This window comes from Cyprinus carpio, chromosome B25 (assembly GCF_018340385.1).
Source record: "Cyprinus carpio isolate SPL01 chromosome B25, ASM1834038v1, whole genome shotgun sequence".
Classification (NCBI taxonomy): domain Eukaryota; kingdom Metazoa; phylum Chordata; class Actinopteri; order Cypriniformes; family Cyprinidae; genus Cyprinus; species Cyprinus carpio.
This window is the reverse complement of record NC_056621.1, coordinates 5099922-5123515: the sequence shown is the minus strand read 5'-3', so window position 1 is coordinate 5123515 and position 23594 is coordinate 5099922. Positions and strand designations below refer to the sequence as shown.

Below are 23594 nucleotides of genomic sequence, written 5' to 3'. Positions count from 1 at the left end.
TATTTTTGTGTTAACGGTGCAGGCCCTGAACACCTCTGGTCTAAGAGACAATCACTACATATATCACACTATTCTTCCCTGCTAGCGATTCTGGTGCCATGGCCCTCACTAGTGCTTATTCTGCTGTGGCTGCTACTGTACTACTGCAGGTATCGTTTGCTCTGTGTGTATGTTTGTTGCGTGCCTGAAAAAGTGAGTAATAGCTTATCCTTGGAGGCTTGGCCTTAGCAAGTTGTAAAAACTATGTCATAGCAAGGACTTTGTATAGGCAATACCAAAAAGTCTTGCCAAGAGCTTAAGTATCACTTCCAAGAGCAAAATGAGCAATTCAACAAAACTATATTTTCTACTTAAACTATATTTTATACTTTCATCTTTATTGCATAATTGGTATAAATATCCTAACAGATATTTATTATAATATTTCAGGAGGCGGTGTCTAAAACCTAGGCAGCATCGCCGTAAAAACGTAACCTCTCATCCTCACTCTCCTGAAAGCTCAAAAAGAGAGACCAGGGTACATCCACTTCTCCCACCTAAATCTCATCAGCGGTGGACACATGGAGACAGCGTCCTCGGCCGCTGACCTTGACGGCATCAAATCTGACCTTTCCTCCAACCGCGATCTCCATAAGCTTCTCTGATGAGAGGAATTCTTCTCAGACATGGCCCCACCCAGAGACCAGCACACCTCCAGGATTGAACGCTGACACAAAGCGAGGAGAGAGCTACCGCATTGAAGACCACTCGCTCCTCAAACACGGAACTCGAGACCCGCTCCTGCAGGATGACTATAGCAAAGGTTAAGCCAAGCTCTGGGGCAGGACTTGCATGATTTAGCGCCTGATAGCCGATGTCAATCATAGCAATGCTTAAGACAACCAGGGCTATTCATCAGACCCACCAATCTCCACCTCCACTTTTGCAACCATGCCTTACTGGCCACTCATCAGGACCACAGTCGGGACACGCAAAGCCCCCAAATATTATGGCAGCGCAGGGGATCACCATCATTGCCGGCCCAGTTCCATTAGACACCCACACGCCTGGCCATGCTGATCTTCTGTTCACTCCAGCGGAAAAACAGATGAACGACACCAACGTACCACAGCATGGTATCACCCACGCGGTCATCCCTGCACATTATATGCATCTGTCCTCTGACCTATCAGCGGTGGAGCAGCAATGGAAAGGCAGCAACAGCTGCCTGCATGATAGGAGGGCATCCAGGTTAGCATGACGCTGCCACGGCAACAGGAGTCAACACCAAAAGCAACACAACAACAGCAGCAGCAGGACAGAACAAGAAAAGGACGAGAGGAGAGATCTAGCCAGAAAAGCAGAGGGACCTTCAGAGGAGAACTGGGGTCGGAACAAATCCACTGCCCCCGTCCGCTATTCCTGTCATTTTTAATGACTCCACCATTGCGCAAAATGAATGGGCAGTAGCTGCAAGCGATGACGGAGAAGAAGCTGCTGGAGCTTGGAAGTAAAGCCACACCTCGTGCCTGGTTTTGTTTCCCTTGACGGCCGTTCACACTCTACTTGTTAGACAACACTCCTACATTGAGCTAAGCAACGAAGCCTTGCGTGCAACCGTGGCCCCCAGCAGTCTATCCCAGGACCACCGTTCTGAAGCACTCCCCAATGAGATCAGGGAGATCTACTCAGTCGGAAAGTAAAGAGGAGGGCAAGCAAGGACGGAGGTGAAAGAAAAGCTCATGGAAAGATTATTCCAAGCTCTCCCATTATACACGAAATGCCAGACTCGAGCAGTGAGAGCCATCCAGCCATGTACTCACGCTGAGGAGAACTCCACAGCACCGCTGCTTTCAGACGATGACCTCTGAATCTAGAGGAGGGACGTTCCTCGTAAAGACCGCAGCGGTCAGGGGGAGAACAGCACCCCTCAGTTAGTGCCAGCGAGGAGTCCACAGAGACTCTGTCACCAGTCGCTGATGAAGACAATGAAGCTGACGACAAAGATTACCGAAGATGACGATGTAGAGAATAAGAAAGAGCCCCTGGCAAAACAGCGCGTGCAAGAGAGACCCCTCATGGTGGTTGGTTTTTCAAAATGCCAAAGTAAACCGTCATTCGCTGTCCATAACAGTTATGGCAAATCATCTTGGCTCGTTATACCTTAGATGCTTACTAGCGATGAACGATAGCAGGACATTGGAAAAGAGTCATATGAAAAACAGTCACAATTAAGAGACATGGCACTTACCCGAGTGATAGGCATCTGTTGTCCAACCATCAGACTAGTTACTACCAAGAATTAAGTGCTGAATGGCGCTTGTAAAGAAGGATGCAACTAGCCTCAAGTCACCACCCTTTGTGATGGAGCCTTCAGTATGGTTTAAAACATACTGTGATGATAGTTCTGGCAGAGAGTTCATAAGAATGCCATACTTGAACATATCTGCACTCTTCTCAAGCTGGTTTGTCTCAGCTTTCCTTAATGATACCCATTTTTTGTACAGAATGACACCATGAGTCATTTTAAACTTTAGACTTTGGGAAGCAATCCATAAGCCTTAAAGAAGCTTTTCCTTTTTCAAAAGAAACATAAAGATGAAAATGAATATTAATGTGATATGGGAGGCTTGAATAGATTTTATCAGTCTAGAATGACTTTGATATTATTGTACGTGGTTTACTCAGGATGTTTCATTGGTTTATATTACTATGTAAGAATCTGAACCATTAAGAGATGTGTGGAAAAAAAAATTGTACATTTCACAAACAGAGGTGAAATGTTTGCTAATATAATGTGTGTTGTTTACTCCAAGGTGACTTTTCAAAATCATGGTTGACACATATAATGACACTGTATTTTGTACTATTGGTAAAAGTTCCCCTTTTGTACTTATCTAAAACCAGTGTTGCCGGGTTTTTTTTTTTACTATATAGTTTTTTAAAGGAAGACGGTTGGTGGGTTAGGGAAAGCTGCTCTTTGATATGAATAAAAGGTTTCTGTGCTTATATACTGTACCGAGGACACTCAATTTTGTACTCTGAATAAGCCTTTCAACTGTTTGGGTCGTGCAAGCAAAGAGGCCAGCACACAGTGTGTTTTTGAGGGACTTACCTTGGACACATGTGGAAAATGATTATCGCACTAATCTTTGCTGTATTGCATTGGTAACTTTTGCCATAAATCAGAACCACTGCAAGCTCTGTTAACTGTGGAAGATACAATTTTGAACCCTGTTTCTTTTTACGGACTTTTTTGTGTGTGACTGAAGATACAAATGTGCTGAAATGGAATGGTGCATGGATGAATTTACACACAAATATTGTACCAATATTTTTTTGAAAAACAAGTATTCCTTGATTAAGAACTCTGTACTAACACTCTGTGAACCACTTATTTCTCTAAATAACCACCTTAGTAACTTACACTCTCACTTCAGTCTTATGACAGTTTATTTCTGACTACTAATCACCATCGTCCTCTGGTTATCAGCCAAATTGGTTCACAACACACTGTACCTGTTATTTTTTCATTCAATAGTTGACATTTTATTGTAACACTGACTTTGAGCCTGACCCTCATAAACATTGAGACATTGGCAAATTTCTCATATGAATAAGCTACATTTAACTAAATTCCTCAACTTCCTGGAACGGTGTACTATATCGTTATCCTTCAGTGGTTCGTGTCTTCTCATGACAGAAGTTATGCTGAAAAATGCTATTCTATTATATTTATCATCAGGGTCTTTAACCTATACATTATATACAGTGTATTAGTTAGATTTAGATTTGTCCGTCAACCACCTGTAAAGTTTAATGCATCCCTATCCTTAATTATTGGTTTTAACGTACCATAAACCTAAATAAATTTTGTCATTTTACTATCGTGTTGTCGACTGTCTACACATGCATGTATCCTGGGTGGCGAAAGCGCTTGTTAGCGATCCAGATCCTGTGAGCTATGGGACCTAGTCCACAGGTGCCATACAAGTTTCCAAGGATTTGTCATTTTAAAGTCCCACTTTAATGGCCTTCTTATGGTTTCTCCCCGATATAGTTTTAGGAACATTGCTTTTCACACCGTATGACGTTTACTAAAGTAATGCCACGCCTAGTGTCTACATTCATTTCTGCCACATAAACACAGTAACTACTCAAGTTCCTGGCGGGCCAAGCATGTCTCGGTGGCGCGCGCCTAAGTAACCTCGAGAGCGCGCACATCAAGCTTGACTAGAGTCATTTGTAATGCTGCGCTCAAGACGTGTTTTCCCTGGACTTTTGATGCTGTTTTTACTTCAGTCATCCCTCTCTCCACCCTTGAAATGTAGCCTGAGGTGTCACGGATAGTAGTACAAGGACGACATCGTTTTCACAGAACGAAAACCTCACACGAACGTACATCCAAAGATCAAGACACGGGCTGACAGAAGAGTCCAGGTGGGAGCGCGTGGAAAAAATTGATTCGTCACGAGCCAAGGTGGTCATTTATCTTCCTATTAAAAAAAAAACTTCAGACACAACGGAGAAATCACGAAAACCTCTGAGGATGGAGCAGGCATACGGGGCTGCAAGGGCTGGCGGCACCTTTCGATCCAAATTACGTTCTTCAGCAGCCGCAGATTACTTCTTCGAATAGTGTCATGGGTTGAGAGGCATTTCTGCTAAATTGCATAATTTTACAGCGCGAGCCCGACGCGTTCATGTGATTGACGCGTTAACGGCTAGTACATTTTGCTCGCCTAAATGCACAAAGTCTCCCCGTACTATCTGGGCGGTTCGCAATATATTGTTTCGTTTTTTATTAATTTTTTTCTAGTATAATAGACAGGTACATGAAGCGTGAGTGTGCATCACATCAAAACACATTCAAATTTTTGTAAATATGACAACTAGAGCTGACAACTAGATTTTCTTAAGTATTATAATCTTTTTACAAATTTTCTGGAAATAACATAGATTACGGATTGAGCCAGATCCGTGATATTCCAGCCAAGATACCAAAATATTCGCTCGTCATAATGGATTTTGTCGCAGGGCAACTACTAACTAAAGGCTTTTTTTTAATCAGACCACTCATCTGTATGTTTACCCTAAATAGCTCAGTCATGTTCTGATTATTAATTATGTCTCGTTCTATAACGTGTGTGTGTAAAGTGGCATGTGCAGGGTGTGAACGTCGTGCACCGTGGCCCGATGCCCCGCTGTCGACACGTCGGCGTAAAAGGCTCAATATAGTTCTAAAAAGGCGAACCTGGCAATGTTCTCATGCCCTAGTTACCCTTTATAGGGGAGGTTTACTGGACCAATGTCATCTTAACACTTTTTTGTTGTCTTGGTTCCATTTCCCAATTCTCCGATTCTTTTTTTAAAGGTGGCTCCGGAGGGGTTGGAACAGTGGGGTCCTCGGGCTGGCGCAGGCGGGCACGAGGTGGCGGGTAAAAAACGGTGTTTGGTGATGAGTACACAGGGGAGAGGGGGTGGGTGGGGATGATGAGATAAGGGTGGGTAGGTGGGGGGAGGGGTGGGCAGGTGTTCTGAATCGGATGGGGGACGCCATCAACGAGGTAAGAGTGTGATCATGCAAGAATGGAAATGATCTGTAGATATCAGAACATCATGTAGTTAGTGTAGTGACCAGTAAATATCATAAAGGTGAGTCTACTGACTCAGGAGTTCCTGCTTGTCTGTAAATATACACACCTAATCACTGACACCAACAGAAAATTAGACCAAATGCTACACAAGTTCGTTGTCTGTAAAGCGTTCCTGGTTATGCTCAATATGAAGGGCTTTTAGAATGACCCTTTATTTGAGTTGTGAGTTATGTTCCAACTAATTGTCAACCAATATTCAGTTGCGCATTTTGTCAGTGCAGAAGTTGCAAAGGCAGCAGTGTGCTCGCATTTTCATACAGTTTAAGTTTGGCAGTGTGATATTTAATATTAAATTAACGAAGTTTCGAAGAATAACATTAGTTAAAAATACTTTGTGCAGTTAATCATGAACACCATGAAAAGTCATGGAAAATATCGTTGTGTTTTGGCTGTGGTGGATAGTTTATATGACCTTTTCAACAAAACTGGAGAGTGACTACGTTTAACTGTCATCAGCATTTTAAATCCTCAAAATGTTTTTTATATTTGTATTTTTTTTTGAAATGTATGTACAGGTCCATAAACACTTATTCTGTTGTATTACTATCACTTGGGCATCAAAGCGCACTGAAAATGAAACACCTGTGTTAACGGTGATTGTGAGGGTGTTGTTTAATGACAGCGTTCATGGGAGGACGGTAATTTTGACATCGTTCTCTCTTCTGACCTGCCATTATCTGTCTCTCTCATTTTTTTTTTTTTTCCTTTTACTGAAAGTCATGAAAACCACTGTTGTGGAGTTTTTCTTTGCTATTTGAGCAAATGGGGGGATGCAAAACAAATGATATTTGTGGAACAATGGTATTATATTGATCATTGTGACCATTGTAGAGTCTTTTCTATATCCTGATATTATTGTTAGTATTAAAAGCCTGGGCTGACTTTAGTGTCATTTTCCTGATTCTTGATTTTTGTCATGTATGCTTCAGATCTTCATGACTTATCCCAGGTGGGGGAAAGCCTGCCCTGTGTGTTCTCTAATAAACTGTCATATGTGCTGCACTGCCTTTCTCTGTGTTCCGACAAAATCACGTATTAACAAAACGTTTAAATCGTAACGTTTTAAATAGTGCTAGTCAAGTGATTAAGTTGCGATTAATCGCATCCTAGAATAAAAGTTTTTGTTTTGGCATAATATAGTGGGTGTGTTACTGTGTATGGTTTATTAATATAATAATAATTACAAATGCATACCAGTTTTGTATTTTGAAAATATTACATGTATTTACATGCTCTATATTTATATTCCTGGTACATGTTTATATAATAAACATAACCATATTTTTCTTAAATGGTTTCATATGACAATGACTAAAATAATGGTTTTTAAATTCAGTGTTTTTTGTGGTTTTAGGTCCAAAAAAACACATGATTTTCCACATTACTGTAAATTATTGTTGCTTCCTCTATCCCGCCTTTCTGAAACGCGTCGTAGTTTTGCTTTCACAACGAAACACCCAGCATCCTCTCCCAACGACATAGCTTACAGCCAGAGAATCAAAGTTACGCCTTCTTTCCTTTCGCGGTTAACATTTGGGCGGTATTGATTGCAAATCTTCTCCCCACACAGTGCGTAGATGTCTGGTGTTTGTGCGTGTTTTCAAAGAGGCCGGTTTTAGGCGGGGGATGGGACAGGAGATCTTAACTTTAATACTGAATGTCTCTTTGGGGTTTGAGACCTTATTCTTTGGCAACTTTAAAGGTCCTTATCTGTGCCTGAACGAACAGCTTGTAACACTCCAAAGAGAAAGGGAACCCTTGCAAAATCGCATGATATATGACACGCTTTAAACTGTATGCATGCTATGTGTGTATAGGTCTATGCCTATTTTTTATGAATAAACCCAGTACACACACATACATCTACTGTAAACAAACACTTTTTAGTTTTGGATGCGATTAATCACGGTTAATCATTTGACAGCACTAGGTTGAAATGTAAAATCTTTTTTTGAAATTTGTGAATCAAAGTTGCTCAGATCAGCACAAGTAATAGTAACGCCAGTGAATAATAAGGAGTTAACCAATTTTTCCATCACGCCTCAGTTCCTGTATATGCACCAGAAAATACCAACCTTCAGCTTTAAAGAGGCAACCAACGGTTGTTTGCTCCGAATGTGTGCAGTCTGCTGGTGTGACATCTTCTCAGGATGGACTGGAGGTGTAGGTTTCTTCTGATTCATATACTCCTGATGGAGTGCTGCTTTCTGCGTTGGCATGAGCAATATCTGAGACCTCAGGCTGAAATAGTCAACAGCTCCAACTATGAGGGAAAATGAAAATGGATAAACAGTAAAATGGCATTAATTGGGTTGCCTCTTGAATATTTCTTTTTTCTGGATGTTGCAAGCTTTCATGTCTTATCTCTTGGCTCTTTCTATGAACTGCAGCCATTAGTGTGAAGCAATTCTCCTTAGTCATGTTTCAATTCTGGTATATACCGTGATGGATAGTGTCTGATTCAGGCTTGGAGTCTTTCCTCATTTCTTGTTTGTAAATAGGGTCTCGCTTTTAAAATTGGATGATCTTTTGTGGAGCTTTGACTTGCCAAGCCGTCTTCTTTCCCACAGGAAACCTCGCTGACATAAAAAAATATTTCTCAGACAGAGTTTGGTGGATACCATGGGTCTGTTAAAAAAGCTCGAAGCAACGAGTAAACAGTTCATTCATATTGTTTTCACAAGCTGCCACACGGTATTCCATCCCGCATCTAACTGCAGTCTGTTTCTCAGAATCATTTTCCAGCTTGTCTGTTTGCAAATTACTCTTATTTGTAAGAATATAAATTTCTGGTGAAAAACTCTGGCTTTTCTGTCCTTTACAATGAGCATGTGATGCTTTAAAATAGCGAGGTATTTTTACGGTAGTTCGGTTCCGGGGCACTAATGGCACAAGCTGATACTGCATTGCAGGGCGACATACTGCTTCATCTCTCTCCATATGTCCCAACACTTTTTTTCCTGCACAGTCCTCTGACGTCAAGAGGAACAATATAGTTTTGCAGAGCCGTCTTTATCCCTTCGAACAAAATTATTATAGCTTTGTGAGTCCGTTATTTAATTCCTGGCAGGATTTTGTCCCTTTTCTTGGTGGTTGATATATTCCTTGATTCTGGCACAAATGGGATCACCGCGCTAAACTACTGTCAATTGGTTCTCATTCTAAATCTCCACATTTATTATTACGGGCAGTTGCACTGTCTTATTCGAATCCTTAGGTAGGCTAAATATGCTATTGATAATATTTGATATGATAAAATATTTGGCTTGAGATAAACTATTTGAAAATCTAGGAAATTGAGGGTGCAAAAAAAAATTCTACAATATTGAGAAACATGCCTTTAAAGTTGTCCAAATGACATGCCTTAGCACTGCAATATTACTAATCAGAATTTAACGTCTTTGCTATATTTACCGTAGAAAAATTTTACAGAATATCTTCATGGAACATGATCTGTACTTACATCAGCTCTACCTGCTTTTTGCCATAAAAGAACAAATCGATTACAGTTTGAACCTCATACAGTGTATTTTGTTGGCTATAATCCTACAAATATAATCGTGGCGCCCTTATTAAACAGGGTTTTTGTGATTACCAGGGTCACGTGAGAGAATTTATATGATATGTAGTTTTTATCACGAGGTGCGATTAAAATTATCTTTGACATGAAGTATGCTTATTACCAATGTAGAAGAGCCAGTTACAGTGCAGTTTAATTTGTAATTTCAATTTTCCTGTTTATAGCCAAAGCACCATCTATATGTTTATGGTTTCGTGAATATCCTACATCTTTTTTTTCTTCTCCCGATTTCAAAAACGTGTTGCGACGGCATGATTTCTGGAATGCTGTGACAACAGGTGGTCAGGTTGCCTTTGCTGTGCGCCCGGAAGGCGACTGAGTGTTAGTGTCGAGAGAAGACGGTCATCTGTCACGTCTCTTAGTGTACATGTACGACACACGTCTCTCTCCGCATTCGCGTCGTGATCACTCCGAGAGTTCGGTTGTCCAATTCGAGGGACCCCAACAACAGCTGGAGGTCAAGAAGTGGGCGTAGTTAAAAAAGGGACACGAAAGATTGGTAGGTGGAGTGGAGAGAGGGAGGCAAAGCTCGGCAGGCTGTAACAGACCTGGAAAAACTGACGAGGGGCACTATGCTTTTTAGTGGCGGGGCAGAAATCCTTTTAAAAAAATACTTACACCATCCAGAGACCATTGTTATGTCGAAGGGTTGCTCTTTGTCCATGCAATTACAATAAATGGATGCAAAATATGCAATACAAATGCCCCAGTTAAAGAATCATAAAAATGGTCCCATCTGCCATTACACCGCCCCCCGCACCCAAACATATCACCCAGCTGACCCGTCTTATTCCACGCAAGAACACAAACTCCGGCCTCAATCATCCTCAATTTATGATCTTCATTAACAATATTGATTATGTTCATACACAGAACTACCATTTTTCTAATAATTGTTAATAATGTGATGTTAGAGCACCCCTCCCTATGCGCTGGTCACGATTCAGTTTACTTCTTGCTCGGGTTTCATCCCGCTTAATGTCATGTCATGTCCCCAGACCCCAGCCCGACCCCCGTCACGTCAGAGAACATTACACACAAGCGGGCAACTGTTGCTTTGTGATAAACCCCGAGCCCCTGATTGAATAGACGACCTGGACGAGCGCTGTGTTCACTTTATTCGCCCTGTGCCGTCTTCCTTCAGGTGACTTGAAGTGATTGTATGGGTTCCCCCTGGTGAGCCATAGCTCTAAAATGGTCCCCGTACAAGCAAAACCAGCCCCAGCTGATCCGTCTGCCGATGATGAAGAACCGTATAAATTACAATGAAGACCAATGAACAGCCACATAAAATGTGACAGCTGACCCTTGTATGGGAGTAGTGCTGAAACTCTGCAATATATGACATTATATTTAAGATAGGTAAAAGCACTATATTAATCCTCTATTGGGGAAAATCCCCCCCGTTTATTAATCGCCTATGGGAAGTAAATGCACTACAATACAGAAACAATTAAAGATCAATACAAATTGGACAAATAAATGCTATTGTAATATTGATATCCTTATAATTTAACAAGCTGGTAAAAAGAGAAAGAAAGGAAATGGGTGTATGAATTAATGGTTACTGCGGTGGCCCAAAATGATTAGAACACTAGTATTTTCACCAACTAAAATGTGTTTTGTCAGTTATTTCTATCTTTTGCCTGTAGTGGTGTCATTAGAACAATATCAGTTTACATTTTCCAAACATTCATTTATGCCATTACGGTGCTAAGTGAGTAGGTGCCAGTGAGACTTTTTGTGTGCCACAAGGAGTCTGACGACAGGCAGTACTTCCACACAGAGATCTGATTGGATTTTACAATTAATGGCAAATTCAATGTTTAGGAAATGTAAACTGACTTTTATACTGACATTACAGCAAAAGATAGAAATAAAACTCAGGGGCCGCCTTAATGCACGGGTATAAGGGGCTGAAGCCCCAGGGGCCTACACGTGGGAAGGGGCCCTACTTGGCTGCTGCGGGAAATTATATTTTTTTAATAATTTTTGTATATTTGGGAGTTTGCAGAGCATGTAGTGACCAACAGCATTCTGTAAAACAAACTTCCACACATCATTTTCATAGCGACGCCCTGCTTGTAGGTTTTGTGTAGTGAATGGTTTCAGTTTAGGTTTCCCTCGCACGAAGTGTGTGTGTATTATTGGCCCTAAGTAGGATTGGTATGTTCCACCGATAAGCGTATAAGCGCTATTCTGTGTTTGCTTGTCTCTATACGACATTGGTATGCTAGAGTTTCTTCAGTTCCAGGCCAGCCCGGGCCGCCGATGGAACCCGAGCTTTATTACGGACCCTCGGCCGGGCTTCAGGACTGCCCTAATTTTCCATCACGGTCATCTCGCTGTTCAGACACGGGCCGGCGCCTGGGTGCGGTTTAAAGGCCCTTCTCCTTATTTTGATATTTTAGACATCCTTCAATTAGTGATTGAAAAAAATTGCCCAGCGCTTCGGTGGAAACCACTATGAGACCGTTGTGTACCACGACTGTTAGAGCGGCTCTACGGTGTGTAGTGTCCCGCAGCATGCAGCAGTGTCGGTGCGTGCCATCAGCGCAGCTGAATGAGTTCTGCGTTCAAATTCACTACAATAGGCGAACGCACTGCCGCAAAGCATCGGCAAACAGTCATTACCATACCGGTGTCAGAGGGAGCCGGAACCGTAAGCAGCTATTTAGAATAGAGTTACTAGATAGAGCACACTCAACGACGTAGAAGTTGCATTTGAGTAGTGTCAAGGAGCAGTGTATGATGCGCCGCGAGCCTCCTGCACTCGGAATAAGTACCTTAGTACATCGGCCGCTCGCCATCTTCTCATTAAGGGCGGGTAGACCTTTATGATTTGGAGATAGTGCGGCACGAAGTCAGCACACATGGATACGAGCTAGCGCATGAAAGACCGTGTTTTTTAAGCATCACGTTTAGCTCCGCTCTAAAATGCAAAAACATGTGCGGGGTGATCCTCCCTCAAGGAAGAGATTTATGCATCCCCTACGTACCTTGTAATGCTGTTGCCCAGGGGTCCTCTGGATCTCTTTAAAGCACACCCTGGAAATAAGTGACTTAACACCATTTTTAGTGGTGAAGAATTACTAGAGTGTTCTGATCATTTTGGCCACCCTGTTATATGCCCTAATTATAGAAAATGTGGCAAAAAGAATGGGGTTGTCAGTTTATGATTTAATTTAAAGAGACTAGAGAAAAAGCTCATGGTCAAATATAAACCAGGAGGACAACTGGGACAAGGAAACCTGTTTTGTACATTTTTTTAAAAAGAAATTTAGAGTTTTTGCAAATTTCCACTGTTAAAAAAAAAAAGCGTTAAACATACGTTACGCCTTTCGTGTTTTACATTTCCACATACACAGTGCCTAAAACACTACAATCAAGGGGATGAAAACAGAGCATGCAAAGCTCTGCCTCCTGATGATCAAAGATCCAGATCCCGCGTGCTGCCTGTTACAATGCTTGCTTTCATGTCACTCATGGGCCATGGGGCCTTGTGATCCCGACAGCTAATTTACGCAAGCATAAACACACTTGACCACATAAACTGAAAGTCACAGACTCAAGATGAGACAAATCATATGTACAAAATAATGCTTAGCTTTAGCACCACCTATTTATTGGCAAAGTACACTGCTTTAACATCTCTAACCTCTACAATATCCGTTGTTTGCATTTACAGTCTTATTTGCGTTCCATTTTGCAATGATTGGGGTTTGCCCAAAATAAAAACAACTGCAAAAGAAAAAAGAAATGAAGATAGGTTGTAGAAGTCAGATGTTGATTAATTGTTGTTTTTTGTAGTGATATCAGACTACATTGGCGGCACTCCCCCCCCCCCCCCCCCTGTGTTTGATTCACTATAAATGCATGACTTGGCGCTCCCTACCCCCCTGAATGGTTTGTCGTTGTGAATCAGTCTACACTCGGTGCTTGCTGTATGAGTTTTTGATTCACTGTAAAAGAAGTCAAAGCCGTATCAAAAAGAGTCCAGTTGTTCATGAATTTATCGGTGGTGTCGCGATCCCTGACATGTGTGTGTACTTTCATGCAACTATTTGATTGAACGCTATAAAAGACTAGGGCTGGTCCAAATACCTTTTTTGAGCCGAATTCGAAGCTTCGGTAAGTCATAAACACCCGCATATTCAAAGCTTTCGGAACGGAGGGGCGAACCTATTCTTCTGCCAGGTGTCTTACCCGGACGGCGAGCAGCACTAGCAAAAATACAATAGAACCGGTCTACACTGAATGCGGCGCGGCTGACAAATTCCCGACAGTAAAACGGACGCGGCTTGCATTCTATTTATGACTGACATAAATTTCAAATGATTTTTTCAACGGTTCGCTTTGTCCGCGTCCAGTGTAGGACTTTCATACACAGTCGCTATTGTGTGGATAGAGACCCCGCAGACTTTAACTGTTGCGGCACAGGGGCAACACCCATAATCGTCGCTTTCCGTGTAGACCACAGTGTATGTCATGTAAGTGTGTCAGAGCTAGTGTGTTCTCTCTGTGTGTTGCCACTTGTATTATGTGCAGAGAACCGTTCATTCACACTCGACTTCTATACCGCGTGTCGGTGTGGTTGTGCTGCGGGCCCCAAGGAGGGACAGTCTTGCATTCTGGGCGCATATAATGGACATGGCGACAAGTTCAGAAGGGAATGATAACTTTAATAAACTACGAGAACAGATCGAGCCAGAAGCAGCGCGCCTAACGTGGGACAGGGGCTGTCCTATATGCCTCCTGAGCACAGACACTGCACTAAGTGATACAAACACACAAAGTCTGTTTAAGAGGGCACATACTTTTAATATAGACAATTATTATGTAGCCCCGGGGCTACTGATGAAGTTTTTATTTTATGTCTTCCTCAAGTAATTTCCACCAGCAATATAAGGCACGTTTTCAATCATTGTGTAAAATTTACTGATAACATGTCGGGATAAAAGCAGTATACTGTTTTATTTTTTACACCAACATATATATAGGCGCCTATACTACTTACAGAATACTTTCAAACTTGATGTGGCTGTCCTTGTCCTTCACCTCAATTTTTAAGTGCTACCAGAGCACAGCTGTCACGCCCCCTCGGTCTCTGCATTTTTTGTTTCTCTTCCGATGAACTGAATCATGACGATTTAATTAATGGGCGATTCATATTCAAGGGGACATGGGAACCCTTCGTCAGGGGAGTGCCCAGGTGTTCGAACAATACCACCAAAAAAGATACAGTTAGAATCATGAAATCATGCACACTGGTGGACAGCAACCCACCGAACCAGATTAGATAATAATCGACCAATACTCTTGGAAACAGCCCTAAACCAAACCACACCGCGTATCGTAAGGTCATAGTTTGGTGACCCCAAATAACGCCCACCCATGTAATATCCTTCATGCAGTATGCGATCTTTGGTCTCTCAGCTTACATCCTCACACACAAAAACAACTCTCACAGAAAGTGACATTTCTGCCATTAGTTTTGAGGTACGAGATTCTTTAAATGGCATGACAGTCAATACAAGACTACATGCAAAATCCATTTTTTTAGGTCTAAATTCCACTTTCTAAACGGCAATACAGGAAATACTGGTTAAGTGCTGATGGATTTGAAGGTAATCCCATGGAATGTGGGATTTACAAATGTTAGCAAGGTGATAAACAGCGATTTAAAGTCCTTATACTTTACTATAGGACTTGAGTTTACCTTAAATTTATCCTTAAGTTTCGCCCGTGCATGAAATTCTTGTTTATATGTGCTTGATAGATTAAGATAAAGGTTTGAATGACGCATTAGAACCTTTATCTTAGCAATTCCCGTGTTGTTTATTGGATTTGATGTTGTCCAAACCCCTTAACATTAGTTTTAAACATAAAGTGCTGATTCGCTTTGGATTAAATCAAAGGGCTTGTAGCTGACACTTAGGGAATAACATGGGGACAGTTATTGCTGGTAGCCCAAGAAGAACATTTTAATTAATTGCTATTTGGAGTGGAAGTAATGAAGTGTCCTCGTTTCCCTTCTACTCTCCACATGTCTAAGGGGAAGATCAAAGTAGTAGGAGGTGTTTGCAAAGGCCAGCTGTTAAACCTCTGGCGTTTGCCAAAAAATGGGCCTCCATCGCTTAGAAATGACTGTCTGTTCCTCATGGAGCCAACAAAAGAGCAACTGGGCTCATCTGAATCCAAAAAGGTCCCTTATTACATTATTAGGAAGTGTAACACAATTCCTACCCTATAGCTTCGCTGTAGAGGACAACAAACCCAGTAACACCAGACAGATTTTTTTTTTAAAAACCCAGACATTGAAATGCCTTCTGTTGGTGATAGATTATATCTGCACCACAATATTTTTAGCAAGAACTTTGCTGTTATGGGGTGCAAAAGAAACATTTTATTTGTGCTTGTTTCTCTTTACTTAGGAGAAGCGTTGAACTCACGTAACTACAGTGGACAACATACTAATGATATTTATCAGCTTTAGTTGGGTCTGTAAGGGCTTGAGGAACAATTGCTTAATGTTTCTTTTAACCCTGGACTAAAGATGTGGTCACATTTACTGTTGTTCAGCAAATAACTGTTGCACGACAAATCTCTTTTTAGACAAAATCTAAAATGCTACTAAACTGAACCTTCTATCCCAACATCCAGTGAATTAGTTTCTTCCTCAAAAGCACTTGTATTAAACATGCTATACCTTGCATTCTCATTTCTTTCCACCTCATACTAATCTAAGCTTACCCCTTAAAACTTGGCTATTGTATGACTATGGATAACGTTGGCTCTTATAATGATATTATTGTTGGTTAAATGGAAATTAAGTGTGACAGTTGATATCACCTCATTTCAACCTTCTTCCCTTCATGTTTCTTCTTCTTTTCATTCCCCTCCTCAGTATCTGTTCCATTGTGGATCTCGAATGCATTGCTAACGAGTCTATGTGAACCGTCCGCACGAGGTAGAGGTTTTTGTATCTTTACCGCAACCCTGCCTGTAACTATGCCGTGGTATGATCCCGGCCTTCCTCTGCTGTTGCCGCTTTCTATGGCCTGTACGCTCTACTTTCCTTTTCCCTCATATATAGCCAGCGTTAAAGAACCGCAAAGTCTGTGTTTAGCTGATATTGGTGTTTCAGGTAACTGCTGATCGTTACATGTCCGCATTTTTTCTATAAGCTAATAAACGATGCATTTACTGCAAGCCTCTGGCCACACTCTTTTTATACTCTTTTCACCATATTAAAAGCTTCTCTAGGAAGGTAATGTTTCCCATAGACAATTGATTTTAAGGTGTTCTTGGTTCAAAAGCACCCCTAGAGTCTAGAATCTGAACGTCCGCTGCTGCAGCATTAACTTAAGCTACACGCCCTCTATTGGTAAAAGGTAACTTCAGCTAGACTTATTGCAGTGCTGTGCTGAATTTGTTGTGGTGCATCAGCACCATCTCTGTCTGTACATATGAATTGACTGGGTTTGATCAGATCACTATTAAATGTGCTATCACTCTATTTTCAGTTTATTTGTTTTCAGTCAAAGCATTTATTGTAATGCTTCATTGTATGAAACCTGCACCTTCCCATTTTTCTTCCCCTCAGCTTCTGGTCTTTTGTGTGGTTTGTGGGATTCTTTTCCTGGCCAATCAGTGGCAGGTGGCTAAACCAGAAGACAACCCCCTCAAAGCGGGTGGAGACGCAGCCAAGCATCCATCACCTTCGCCCTTCTTCTCCATATTAACTTGGGTCTTGTACTGACTTAATTATAGTCTTCATTAAAATTTTCATTAAAATGGAATGTTTTCCTACAACGAATTGATCTGAATCTATTTAATGTGGCAGATTCATTATCTAGCGTTTTTCCTTCTCGGTCAATAAGTGTCATTTTATTATATAGATGATGGCTGGCTGCTTTGCTCTTCCCAAAGGCTTTTATAGATCATATTTCCATTGGTAGGAACCAGTAATATTTGTATGACTTTTCGTTAGTTTTTATATTTCTTTTTTCTGAATAGGTTGAATTAGCTTCCTTTATATTTTCAGTTTTTCAGTTCATTCAGTTTTTACTTCCAATATTTTGTGGTGCTGTTAGTCATTTTCTTTTAACCATAGTGTACTCTATATCACTTTAATACATTTTTTTTATTTCAGTTTTAGTTGTGTAGTCATTCTAGTACCTTTTTTTAGGTTAGCTGCCAAAGTAATATTTCAAAATTCCTTTGCATAGTGTTGTTTTCATCTAATAATGAATTTTTAGTTAGATTGCATGCATGTCATGCTTTCTGTCCTCAGTGAATGGCCTGTGAACCTCAAACCACTGTACATGACCTAGTGCTTCTGATTCCGCATGGCTTTCATTCCATAATTCTTCCGTAGAGAGACTTTTAGAATTGGAAATTTAGTCTCTGATACCGATTTGCGTCTCTAGCTTCTTTCTCCAAGAACACACTTATTTACGCCGTATAATCCTTACTTCGCTGTTTGCAGATTTCTCTCTACTCTCTAATTCTCTCAAAGGCACTTCTCTTACAGAAAACACCCAGCTGCCAGCAATAAAGATTAACCCGTTGTTTTTGAATGTTATTCCCGTATTCTTTCTGTTTGACCGCGTTGGCTTCTGTCTGATCTGTTTTTTTTTTTAGGGGGGTCTTACACTTCCGTGGCCCTTGAGGCGCCTAAAGAAATGTCTCATTTGAAAGAGGATACAACCCAAACTGTTCACCCCTCATACACCCCATCCATTGTCTAGCATTTTACCGCACCACATATATTGTTTTACTATGCCATAACATCAACTACTATAAGCACCCCCAAAAAATCCAACAGTCATGGAGACCAATGAAGATCAGTGATGTTTTTTGATATGTATGTGTGTGTTTTGTGGTACAGTGCCTATCAAGCCTGAATTCTCCCTGTACGACTGTGGGAAGACGGTTTTAAATAACATATGATCCTGTACATATGCCGGACCTTGGTAAAATGACAAGTATAGGCTTCTACAGTGAGATGATCTAATTTCTCCGTTTAGTCTATCCAGCGTTTATCATACAGTAATAGACTGGGGTTGAAATGGTACGAACTTTCAGAGGTTGTGGGACAGTCAGATTTTTTAAAGAATATACTTGTTCCGTTCAAGGACGCATTGAAATTCACCAAACAATGGATTCATTTATGATATTAACAAGATTTCCGATCACAAACAAATGCTGTTGTATTTGGGAACATTCTTCAAAGAACTGCGAATAAAATGATTTCACAGTTTCCCCCAAATATTAAGTAGCACAACGTTTTTCAACAGTGAGCATAAAGATAGAAATGTTTCTTCTTGGTGCCCAATCAACATGTGTTAGAATTATTTCTGAAGGATGATGCGACTACTTGAAGACTGTGCCAGCACAGTACGCTGAAAATTTAGCTTTAACCATTACAGTACTAAATATCTAAAGACAGTGTGAAAAGAGGTTATCTTGTAATTCGTAATAAGATTTGACAATATTACCTGGATTCACTATATTGTTTAATCAAAGAAATGCAGCCGTTGTGAGCATAATAGCCTTCCTTCAAAAACAATTACAAATCTCAGCCAACCCCAAACTTTTGAACTGTAGTTTGTGTGCTAGAAAATCAATGCGTCCTTGTTGATTGTTTTTTTGAGTGTTTTTTTAATTGCAGTTAACAGTTTTAAAAATTGACCGAGGGTGCACCAGTTGGCACATTAAAATGTGTCGGCTGAGCTCTTTACAGAATTGTTTTGTAAAATAATGTAAGATTGTCTACTCTAGCAGATTTGTGCCCTGATAACTTTGACGACATTACTTGTCCATAGCAACGCTCTGTTGTTTGTCATGGCATTTTCCATGATTCTTATTTTAATACAGTTTTGTTTTACCAGTTGAGCTGCTGTTGTGTTGTTGCTTAAAAATCTTTAATGTATATTATCCCCTGTGATTGATCTTAATAATGTATACGGTCAGAATTAGTTTGAATTAAATTGTCTTAAGTATGGTCTCAAAGTTCTGGTTTTATGTTTGTTTTGATTTAGGTTTTCTAAGTGTATGTTAAAAGAGTTTGTGTTTTAAAAGGTTATAGCTTAAATGTATCTCACGACACTCCTATTAAGCTTAAAGCTGTGACTAACCATCTAAAGTCTTCATATATTAATCAAACTACTGATATTCCTCTTTCTCTCTCTACGTTACCTGGTCTCTCTCGGCCTCCGCCTTCCTCTCTCTCATCTCCTCCTGGTCTATCCTGTCATTCTTGTTTAATTCCTTTTCATTTAAATTCCTTCATTAATTTTCCCTAACTAATACATTTCATTTGCCTATTCACCATCAAAACTGCGAAAATTCCTCCTCTCCTGTTGCCATCTATTCATCATGAATTTTGGTATTCGATTCGTCCCCCTGATCCCACCGCTCTAAACCTCTCCTCCTGGCTTCTTCAGCCTTATTCCTAAAGGCTCGGTCAACGCTTTTTTTTTCCGCATTCCAGAGGTACAAGTTAGGTGCAAGCCGTCTCTCTTCTCTCAGGACCTATATGAGATCCCAGCCCGATCCCGCAGGATTTCTGCTCAGCACAAGTACACGGGATCCCTAGCCCTGACATGAGGAATTAGAACAACTGGCTCTCTGTGATACCAGAACCAAGACTACTAAGGTCAAGTTAGGATGTACACACACCTTAACAACGTAGCTGACTGGGTACTGTTGAAAACTAAATATTTGGGGTGAAAAGGAACTTATTTTGGGGTAGAATATGGGGGACCAAAGCAGGCTGACAGGAATTCAAGGGGTTTGTTTGGTGCTAAAAGAACCCCTTTTGGAATTAACTTTTAGCGACAATACATGATTAATGAGCATTTCATTAAGTCTATATTAAAATAAGATATTTTGCAGTTTAGAGACTGTGGCACAGGATCTCTAAAAGTGGGGGGTTGCCTTTGGTTTGGGCTTAGTGGGTTTGATCAGACTGATTAATCTACAGATGTGTGTCCATCCTGGTTTAGTACACTTCATCCAGATTTGCAGAAAAGAGATCTAAATTAAACTAATGGAACTTTGTCTCTAAAACATTCATAGGAACTAACTAGCTTAATACTGGCCATACCGTAGAAGTGAGAAAAAACTCCATCAAAACTAAAGACTACACAGCGTCTTTTTTTGTTGATAAAGTCGTAGGCCGCTTTCAATGGAATATAGGCTATGGTTAACCCTTAATCTGTCACTAGAACAGATACTGCATTGATAGCTCTCTGCTGCCATTTTGTCGATGCCTGAGGTTCTTAAAAGATCATTTTTTAATAGTGTCATGTTCGGGCTCTCTGCATTGTACCAAGAGAGAAACTGAATGGTATAGCCTATATGTAATACAGAGAGTGAAAAATATTGAGAAAAAATCTAGGTAAATATTTTGAGAGCTGCTGTTTTTTTAAATTGAAGCGGCGTTATGATTGAATTCTTTAAGGTAGGCCTAGGTTTCTTTACAGAAAGGCGACATTTCATATGCACAGTGGTCCCAAACAGTATTTGGACTCTTAAGCAACATTTAAATAGCCTATGTCTGTCATTGCACAAAATATCAAACCAATGTCATTTATTTTAAAGAAAGACATCACAAGCACACTTTTCAAGCAAAGCATTTCACACAAAGTAATTTGATGGTTTATTAATTCTAAAACTATGGACCTATTGTAAGGCATCGCCATATAAACTATATTTCCCATGAGCAAAAAGCTCCCATTGTCTATTGGCTTATATGGTTTAGCGATATAACTGGCTCTGGCCCACACAGAAACCACGTTCAAACCAGTAATCATTTTCTTTTTAAGTGAACGGACCAAATTCTCGTTACAAACTTTTTTCTTTTCCTGGTTTCTTCTGAAATGACTGAATTTAGCCCACAAAAAATTCTCCCTGTGAATTTGACCTATCACTCGTTAATATGATACAACTCCTTAACAAAAAGTATACTCAAGTTTATTTTATTAAGTATACTTAAGTAAATTTCAAGTATATTTAGACTTTTTGTAAGTATAAGGCAGAGTATACTTAAATGTCATTTTACGTATATTTCTTGAGAAGTACATACAAAGCTCCATTTTCTTTCTCTGGAAGAAGTACATAAAAAGTAAACTAAAAGCATACTTTCCTATTTTTAGTTTTAAAAGCACGTATACTAATAGCAATAATTTGAATAACGTCTTCTTCGTGTAGGGAAACACCTGTGTAAAATTGACTACAAGCAACCACAATCACCTCGAGTCAGTTCCATGCATTTTAAAGTGTACTTAAGAGTCCACACATATGATTTGGTAATCACTTTGTCATGTCATTTTCATCATGCATAGAATGCTTCTTACATTTATCTAGACTAGACATAATGACCTTTGACGCTGTGTATTAATAGATCCTTTTTAATCATGAATGCCTGTAAACAATGTGGTGGCACACTAAAATTCAATACTCAGACCTTTAAAACACGTTTTTTGAGAGAGAAATGGCCAGGCTAACACTCAGCTGCATACTAATGCTTTATGCTTCCCCCTTAAATGTGAACAAATGCGAGGCAAGAGTCCCTGACCGAGGTATTTGTGAAAATTAAGCACATTGTCTACAATATGACAAATTAAGTGCTTAATGACCTACAGAGAACAAACTCAGCCCAATTACTCACAATTACTGTTAGGGAAGAAATTAGACTATAGACATTAATTTTCAATGTTAATGTGTCCAATATTTAGGGCAAATTGTCATATGGCTACTATAATGGTCCGGTCACTTGTGGAAATATTATTCTCATAGTTAGGTATGCCAATGAGTATCCTTAGTAGCACCCCCCTGCATTGTTCTCTTGTGATCTTTTTTATCATTTTACATTTTTTTATCTTTATTTTTGATGTCATAGTTAACTGTAACATCTCTTGCACTAGAGCAGCAGCGTTTGTGCATTACAGCTCAATTATTTTTTATTTTAAATTAAGTTTAAAATAAAAATAAAAAGAATTGTCTATAACTATAAAATTGAATATATAAAACCAAAGCATTATTTGTTGAGTTAATGAACAAAGATGGGACATATAAATCAAGTAACACAAAATATCTTTATAATTTATATTACCAAAATAACCTGTCATAAATAATAATATCAATAGTGTATTTTGCATTTATATGTTTAGTAAGCAGAACATTTAATCCTTTTCTCTCTTTTAGAAAGTGACATTGGTTTTTCCCTGAATCAGGAAACTTTCTTCTCTATTTTATTCTCTTGTTGACTTTCCTAAACATGGAAAGGCTACAATACAAATGCACTATACTATATAGGTGAAGGTATCAGATGTTATCTTAATATAGGCCTAATGGATTGTGCTATTAATGAGCTGGGATAAAGCATATGAATATATTGTAAATTCTTTGATGTGGTGACTGTCCATTAACTGAATCACTAGGTTAAAAATTGCTCAGTTGTATTTTTGTCCTGTCTTCTGTATGTTGCTTGTCTGGTATGATTGTCTGGATAGTAGATGGAAATAAAAGAAATGGTGACTTATGGATATCGTTGGAGTATTCTTGTACTGGTCTATAACTGGGTTTGTGAAAAATCATTTTGAATTCGTTTTTTTCTTTTGCGTGTTTGGTCTATAAGATGTTTTATTATTATTACTATGCCCTAACTTATCTGATTTTATGGGATGTTCCAGGAAAAAAAAACAAATACAATAAAAAACTTTTATAGGGACCCTGTAGACCTATACAACCTTATAAAATGTCATTACTCACTGTATACTACCATATATCCTAAATGTTCGTATATTTTATTGACACATACATAAAATGGAATTTATGCCTTAAAAAATTTACTCTGCCTCAGTTGTAATGTATGTAATTGACATTGCATTTATATTTAAGATTTGCTAGATACTTTTTGTGGATAGTGTATGAACATGCATGACAGGAAACAAATTTAGTTTGCATTCATAATCTCAGAACCGCTTCATTACTGGAGTGTGTGACAGTGTCCTGGTTCTCATGCTTGTGTAACTCATACCAATTCCATACCATAGAGTTGCTGAGTGGTCCACAATTGCAGGGAGGAGGACGAGCACAATGGGTAGATCATTTCCGTAATCGCCCGGTGCGTCACTGAGAGAGCAGGCAATGACAGACAGGGACAGAAGGTATGTTCGTAACACGAGAATATCTGAACTGTCCACAACCTCTGTCCACAAAGCACTATATTGCATTCTGATGATGGAATACAGCGCCGCGGCTCACATTGGTCATGAACACATGCTATGACTATGCTTTTTTCCATATTAACTATGTTTTTAATAGTGGTTGTTTGAGAAGAGGACCGAGGAAAAAAAAGTTACGTA

General features: G+C 39.8%; 2 pseudogenes; one reads left to right on the top strand and one right to left on the bottom strand.

Annotated features, from left to right (window-relative positions):
- Positions 1 to 1917, top strand: part of LOC109047430 — a 44698-nt pseudogene extending 42781 nt beyond the window's left edge.
- LOC109045640 overlaps positions 1 to 23594 on the bottom strand; it is a 638390-nt pseudogene that overhangs the window by 392573 nt on the left and 222223 nt on the right.